This window comes from Nasonia vitripennis, chromosome 5 (assembly GCF_009193385.2).
Source record: "Nasonia vitripennis strain AsymCx chromosome 5, Nvit_psr_1.1, whole genome shotgun sequence".
Taxonomy (NCBI): domain Eukaryota; kingdom Metazoa; phylum Arthropoda; class Insecta; order Hymenoptera; family Pteromalidae; genus Nasonia; species Nasonia vitripennis.
Genome location: NC_045761.1, coordinates 20,740,296 through 20,746,295, shown reverse-complemented (window position 1 = coordinate 20,746,295; position 6,000 = coordinate 20,740,296).

Genomic DNA, 6,000 nt, shown 5'->3' with positions numbered 1-6,000 from the left:
AAACGAGCCGGGAAAGTTCATTAATGGATTAAGAGTGCTCGATCGATACGATTAGCGCTACACACATGCCGTGCGCGATCGGAACGCGCGAACAAAAATGCGCGCTCTCTCTCTCTCTCTCTCTCTCGAAAGCTCGTCGCAAAAAGGGAGAGCTGCATTCGTTATTTCACGTCATCGAGCTCACGCAGTATAACAATTTAGTTGGCTGTCACGCTCGCTGAAAAATGCTTTGTGTTGGATGATTAAGTGAGGAATTTATTTTTTAAAGTAATTATCCCCCTTTAGTCGAGTGCGCGCTCAGTGTATGGCTCGGTGCGATGAGTGTCGATTTGATTTAAGCGTTTCCGATCGTCTATAGATTCCGAGATATTTAGACTTTTTTCTAAAGCTATAAAACGCTTAACCGAATAAAACAGAACGTCGAAGTACACCCCTTATTGAAAAGTTTCAACTTACCTACATCCACACCGCCGCGTACAACTCGGGTAATCACTTCGTCGACACGGCTCCATATAACGCGCGTGTAAGGCAGTATACACAGAGGTACATATTGATATGAGCCGCGCGTCGTAGAGGCATCCCCTTGGAGTCTCGCATATATGGGGGTTGAATTTTAAAACCGGTCCCCAGGGCTCCCGCGCGTTTCTGCAAAATCAGACTGTACGCGGTCCTGTTCTTGGGTAAGGAGCTACCAGTCCCGCGGGACATTCTCACCGACGTCCGGGCAGCTCTATACACTGCGTATGCAGTCGAAGCTTGATCGAAGCGGCTGTCGATTTAGCGTCGAAGGGTCTATGCCGAAATGCGTTTTAAACTCTCGCTGAAACGCGCTTCTGATAACAATTTTTCTGGATTAATGTTATTCCTCGATTTTAATCGAAGACACTGATGTTTAATACGAAAGCCCTCCAACCGGCAAAATAGTCGATCCAGCAAAACAGTAATACCCCACTCGAACGAAACGAAAAGACTCTACACTATACTCATTTAAATCCCGCTTGGCAAACGAGCGCAATTGAATTGTAATATCAGCCGAATCGCGCGCGTTTACAGCGCCACTTGAGCTACACACACACGCAGGGCTGCGTAATTTCATCGCGCGTACCAAGCGCGCAATAAAAAAAAGCTCGACGAGAGAAAGGAAAATATTTCCCGTGTATACATGGGATCGCGTAGCGATATATATAGCGTATACACGACAGAGAGAGAGAGAGAGAGAGAGAGAGAGAGAGAGAGAGAGAGAGAGAGAGAGAGAGAGAAGGAAAAAGCCGCCGCTGTTTAAACACAAATTTTGCACATTGTCCTTTTTTAACTCTGCTGCTGCTGCTGTTGTTCGACCCCGCGACCCCATTTCCATGCAAATGCGCACTAACCCATAACTCGCGGACGTAAAATCACGGAAAAATTGCGCACAGGCATTAGTAGTTAGTTCCAGACCGAAGACCACGTCTGATGAACTCGCTCGACTCTCTCCGCGTGTGTCTCTCGATTACATTAGCTATGCGGAGAGAGATAGTTATGCCCCGGCTAAGGTCTTGCCGAGGTATACGAGCCTTGACGCTTGTATACTCGCTGATGCTGGGCTTGTATGGCTATGTTTTGTGTATTATGATGATGGCGTGAATAATACAGCTGGGGTGTGTCATGACAGTGTGTGTTTGTATGTGGGAACAGAAGTTTATGCATCCGTTTTTGATGAGATTTCGGAGTGTGGGACTTTATGCCCGAGATGCTTTAATAATTGTATTTTAAAACAAGTAGATTATGTAGAATTTTGGACTAGCCTTTCCCCTACAGCTTCAACTAGCCTCTGGTCAGCACCGCTAGGCGGCGCCTAGGCACTTTCATTTTTCCCTTCATCGGTACCTACACGCGCAGCACATAAATAGCAGTGTGCCAGCCATGCCAAAACAGCTTAATGTCTGGCTTATGTTACTCGATCCGCTTATGCTATGACTGCATGTGAGATTCTTTTATTCGACATGAAAATTGCGGATTGCGGTATAAAAAAAAAGTGAATCTATTCCCGGATACGGTCTTTGGTCCGTCATCAGAGGTCTTCGTCGTCGTCGTCACAGCTGTGCTCCCATACACCTAAACCCGCGTATACACGCATATACGTATATCGGCGACCGACTACTCCCTCGGGAAATGATCCCACTTTGCAAGGGCCGAGAATGGAAATGACTGCGCGCCGGAATCGCCTCCGGAGAGAGAGAGAGAGAGAGAGAGAGAGAGAGAGAGAGAGAGAGAGAGAGAGAGAGAGAGAGTAAGAGATCTGCTTCACTTGGTCAGCGACAATGCCATACACACGCCCAGAGAGAAAGACCTAGAGGAATAACGAGCCCAGCGGCCGATTCACTCGAGTCGGCCAATTTCACTGATCGAATCGCGGAGATGCTTCTTTTTTTATTTCACGGCTCCTTTATTTTACGCCGGCAGGACTGTTTCTGCTCGTGTTATATACACTTCGAGCGGTACTTTCCCAAGGCTGATTGGAATAATTTATGGGAATTCTTATGAGGGAGGAGCGAGTGTCTTATCTGCTTTATACGACGCGGGGGTGGAAGGACGACTTCTACTTCAGAGTTGCTTGATGAGCCGATTCTCTGAGTTTGGGAATTTTTCTTCTCCGCCGCGCGCTGAGCATCGCAAGCGAGAATATTTTCTGATTTGTGTATTTACGCTCTTGTTTCGGTTCTATAAATAAGAAAGTTCGTGAAAAAGAAGTTACATGCAAAACAACTCCCAGTCCGAGGAAAAGAAAGGAGCCGCTAATCCTCAGCGAGTCCAACGCAAGAAGTCCTCGAAAAGAAAATCTGTAAATCCCGAACGACGAAATAAATCGCGACTTCGTCGCTTCCTCTCTCTCTCTCTCTCTCTCTCTCTTGCGCTATCCTTTAATTATGCTAAGTAACGTTTCCCTAAGACTACGGGCGCGGAGGAAAGAGAAAGAGGTATACAGAGGCGGCTGCTTCATCTCTAAGACGGTCATAATATTTAATCACTACTCGTTCGTTCCAGCTCCCTTTCCTAAAGGGGGTAAGATGGTGCCTCGGTAAATCAATAGCACGTTTTTACGCACTTTCCCCTTTCGCTTAATCTCGCGCGCGGATTTCGCCGGCGCGTGCATTTGCCAAATTGCGCTCATCGCCTCGCGCTCGTTGTTTTTTTTTCGGGGACACGCTTTCGTTCTTTACGGCGAACGGGATTGAAGGGTTTTGGATAAAACCCTTTCGACTATAAATTGTTCCAAAATTGTCGATCAGTAAACAAACGCGTTTGCTCGAGGCAGGAGGCAGCATCGAACAACAAATTATTTGCCCCTGGGAGAGGGTTATCTGCAACCCCTTCTATACGATCTTAAAGATTACGAAACAAACGAGAGCGAGAGAAAGAGGTAAGCCTCGTCGGCGAATAGGGTGACGAGCTGGCGAACCGTAACTCTTTAAGGCTTCCGACAACTCCTCGCCGCGGAGGGTAGCTTCGGTGTGTAGAGCATCGACACAGTCGGAGAGAGCGTCTCGCTAAGAAGGACGAAAGAAATTGCTGGATTAATTAGCAACTATTATAGCGAACTTTCAATTCCCTTCAGCTGGCTCAACAGCTCGAGGAAGTTCCATTTTTATCGACTGAAATTCACCCGGAAATAAAGCTGATTCCCGATGCGCGCGGTTTCAATTTTTAATCCCCCTAATAAAGGGGTTGCGTTACAACCCCATCAGAAATCACAAGTCGGCACGAGAAAAAACCATAAGATCAAGGAATATTTAATTATCCTCCCGAGGAGGGCGAAAATGACGCGGACGAAAGTAAGAGAGAGAGAAGACTAAAGGGGCCGCGAAGCAATAGCCGCCCGTCCGCGTAACTTAAGTAGGGCTCACGCGCCGCTCCATTATTCGGATTAATTACGTATTCACGTTCGCGCGGGTTCTCGCTTAGCGCGGCTTTCTTCGTATTAAATCCCGATAATACGCGGACGCCGTGTGCTGGAATTTCGGCATTTCTGCAGGCTCCTTCGGAGTGTATTACAGGAGTTTTTGATAATCGAGCTTCGTGAAGGTAGGAAAGAAGAAATCCTCTAATCGAAGCAGAAACCGATGCTTATTTACGCCAACCCCATCTCACGCATACCCACCCCTCGGGGCAGGCTTGTACAAACGTCTTAAGTCAGCATTATCTCTTGCTCGCGCCGATGTTTTCTCCAACCCCCTCAAAGTCACACACACACACACACACACACACACCACCCCACTTCTTTTCCAGCTATATCATACACGTCGTGTCGGGGTGACCTTTCATTTTTTGACACCCGGTGTATTTGATTCCACCCTTGTAATAAACCCCCAGTGCGCGGGGGTTCCCTCTCAACCCCCTCACGCGTACACGCACACCCTACATGTCATATCGACACCTCTCGCGGCGCTCCATATTTTCTCTTCTTTTTTATACTTCACTCGGTTCTTCTCTCGCTTCCGAGGATATATCCGAGAGAGTGAGAGAAAGGGCCGAGAGCTGGATGACTGCCGGGTAATTTGCTTTTTTATTTTCTTCGCGACGCAGCTCCCCCCATCCGATTCGGCAGTGCGCCTGTTATATTCTTCTTCTTTTCTCTCTCGCTCGCGCCTCGTCTTTTGTGCCGCCGCTGTTATAGATAGATTCGGTCGACGGCTGCTGCGCGATTTCGTTACGCCGCCGGAGGCGTCGTATCCTGCGCGTTATTATACGCTGCTGCTGCTGCTGTGTATATACGGCGATGTGGATGCTGGGGCGAAAATCTGTGCGGTGTCGGTTGATTCCTGAGCCTGATTCTCTGGGTGTATGTGTGTGTGTGTATACGGCGGAAGGACGACGCATCGGGAGCCGAGTTCTTCGGTGTTTGCTTTTGTTCTTTGCGAGGGGGTTGCTTTTTATCGCTGCCCTTGGTGAACGAAGATTCGACTGCGATTACGAAAAATGTTGTTGGATTTCGAATGTATGGAGTTTGTTTTTTCTCGGTGTGCGCTATAAACGGATCTTGGGAAAACCTGCTGCCAAAGCAAGAAGCCCCGAAGAATTCTCGCTCTTTCTCGAGAGATAGAGAGGACGGTTAATCAGGCTTCAGCCACTTCCAGACCAAAACTCCTCAACTCCTTTGGTTTCCCTCGACAATCTTATTACGATGTCGGATCGCCAATGCGTGAAATCGCTAACGAGATTACGTAATTTTTTTTTGTTCTCGCAGGGAAACCTTGGGTTTAATCAGCGAACGATCTCGAGCGAAGCGTGTTCGATCTGATTATCATATCTTCGATACAATGTCATAAAATCGAAAATTCTAAAGTGTAAGACAGCACTTGGCAGCACTTTGATAAAACGCTCGGATTTCTCATAAAGACACGGGCGAAATTTTTCGCAGATTTCACAAAGAACGCGCGAGAATTTAATATCGCGTCAGATATATCCACTGAACACAATATAGAATCTAATAGTCTCCCAAGTGTCGCATATCGCAAATGTGACTGAAGTGATATAAGCACGAAAGCTACAATTAAATTCCACTCTAACTCGTTGAAAAAAATAAAAACGACCGCATCCTCGCTCTCATTTCCATCCGGAAAATAGAGACATTATTGAGTCGAGGAGCAAGTGTGAATTCCTGAAATTTCACGCACCGTTCGAAAGTAAAAGGAGCCTCTCTCGCGAACCCTTTGCCTCCGGCGACAAGAAGTCAGCCCCAACTTCGCCTCCACACTGCAACCCCTCCAGGCTTTGACACCCCGAGCGAAGAGGGACAAAACTTAGCCCTAAGAAGCCTTTAAGAAGGCGCAGCTGGAAGAAGAAGAAGACGGCGACGGCGAAGGGGGGAGTCTTCCGCGCGCGCATAAAAGTCGCCGCATGCGCAGTCGATCCGCGGAAAAAGTCGACGACCCGCCCCCGCGACTCCGCCCCCGACCGAAATCTCTCCTTCTCTCTCTCTCTCTCTCTCTCTCTCTCTCTCTCTCTCTCTCAACCTGTATG